Source organism: Danio rerio, chromosome 16 (assembly GCF_052040795.2).
Source record: "Danio rerio strain M-AB ecotype USA chromosome 16, GRCz13ab, whole genome shotgun sequence".
NCBI classification, from domain to species: domain Eukaryota; kingdom Metazoa; phylum Chordata; class Actinopteri; order Cypriniformes; family Danionidae; genus Danio; species Danio rerio.
The window spans coordinates 490453-492500 of record NC_141036.1 but is presented as its reverse complement, the minus strand read 5'-3'; the positions used below and the strand labels follow the sequence as shown (position 1 = coordinate 492500).

Below are 2048 nucleotides of genomic sequence, written 5' to 3'. Positions count from 1 at the left end.
TGATTTTATTCGTTTTAAACACGGGTTGAGGGTTGAGCACCTCTGATTTAAAGGTTTTGACCTGAATTGACTTTCTATATCAAAAGCAGACCTAACTCACTAACCAAAAATGCAAAATTGATATAGTAAACAAACAGATATGACCTTCAAATAAATACAACCGAACAACTACAGCCCAGAAAATCATGTTCAAACACAGCACACAGATAAAGTAAACATTCACACTCACTGTTTGGAGATGCTTTGTGTTGTAGTGGACTTAAGAAGGTAGTTTCTGCTCTGCACTGAACACTGAACTGATAATTAGTTGATCAGCTCCACCTGTTGAGCTCTACGCTGACTCTAGTGCATACTGGGTAGTGCACTTAAGTTAGGGGTGGAGCAAGAGTAACATTTTGAAAAAAAAAAATGCTATATCTGGAATCAGCTTTATATGCTCTCATTCACTATTCCCTATATTACATGCAAAAACAGTCCACTTAAAAAAGTGTAAATAATATAATATAATATAATATAATATAATATAATATAATATAATATAATATAATATAATATAATATAATATAATATAATATAATATAATATAATATAAGGTGGAATAATAAAAAAATCTTATAATATAAGTAAACAAAAAATAAGAAATAATAATAATATTAAAATTACTGAAAAATATTGTTTGAGTGAAAATAATCAAATCAAGTAAAATAACATGTTGTAATCATTTTAATTAATTTATTTTTAATTATATTTTATACAACATTATTTTGTGTGATATAATATAATAAAAATAAATATAATAAAAGGAAAAAATATAACTTAATATAATATAATATAATATAATATAATATAATACAATATAATATAATGTAATATAAAATAATATAATAAATATAATATAATATAATATAATATAATATAATGTAATATAATATAATATAATATAATATAATATAATATAATATAATATAATATAATATAATATAATATAATATAATATAATATAATATAATAAAATATAATATAATATAATAAATATAATAAATACAATAAATATAATATAATATAATATAATATAATAAATATAATAAATACAATAAATATAATATAATATAATATAATATAATATAATATAATATAATATAATATAATATAATATAATATAATATAATAAATACAATAAATATAATATAATATAATATAATATAATATAATATAATATAATAAATATAATAAATACAATAAATATAATATAATATAATATAATATAATATAATACAATATAATATAATATAATCATTTATTAATTTTAATTCGGCTTAGTCAATTTATTATCAGGGGTCGCCTCAGTGGAATGAACGGCCAACTATTCTAGCATATGTTTTACGCAGCTGATACCCTTCCAGCTGCAACCCAGTTCTGGGAAACACCCATACACACCCATCTATTTAGTTAATCAATTCCCCTATAGTGAATGTGTTTGCACTGTGGGGGAAACCCACGCCAACACAGGGAAAACATGCAAACTCCACACAGAAACACCAACTGACCCAGTCAGGACTCGAAGCTGTGACCTTATTGGTTTGAGGCCACACTGCGACACCAATATGTCACAAAAAATGTGCCACGACTAAATCAGTAATTAGGCCGCAAAAACTCAGAAAAAGTCTTGCAAAATCCTGCAGAGAGTGATATATCCAGCAGGAGTGTTTTATTTAGCGGCTGACAATCAGAAATGGGATTATAGAGTGAGTCCCACTGAACCCCGTTCAGAAATGACCCTCACTGCGCTTTTATCTGGCCGTCCAATCAAATTAAAACACTTGTCAGCCTCTGACCTCGCCATTAATCACAAACAGCAGTCCCTGCCCTGGTGAATTTGTTAGCACAGCCCTGTGTGTGATTTTTTTTTTTCTTAGCCAGCATTTATAAATCCTGAGTTAAACCCTACTTAGTGTCTGTCCTGGGAAGGGTTAATGATTTATTTCAGTTCATATATGCTGCAGTCATACACATTACATGTGCGATTATCAATGTGTGTGGGCTAACAG

General features: G+C 26.4%; 1 long non-coding RNA gene across 4 annotated transcripts in view; it reads right to left on the bottom strand.

The window, feature by feature from the left end:
• The window catches only part of LOC147833233 (uncharacterized), an 89668-nt gene extending 89392 nt beyond the window's left edge, over window positions 1-276 (bottom strand). For all 4 annotated transcript variants that reach the window (XR_015510765.1, XR_015510764.1, XR_015510766.1 and 1 more), the window contains exon 1: window positions 230-276. This is a non-coding gene — a long non-coding RNA (uncharacterized LOC147833233). The remainder of the gene's footprint in view (window positions 1-229) is intronic.
• Window positions 277-2048: the final 1772 nt, after the last annotated feature.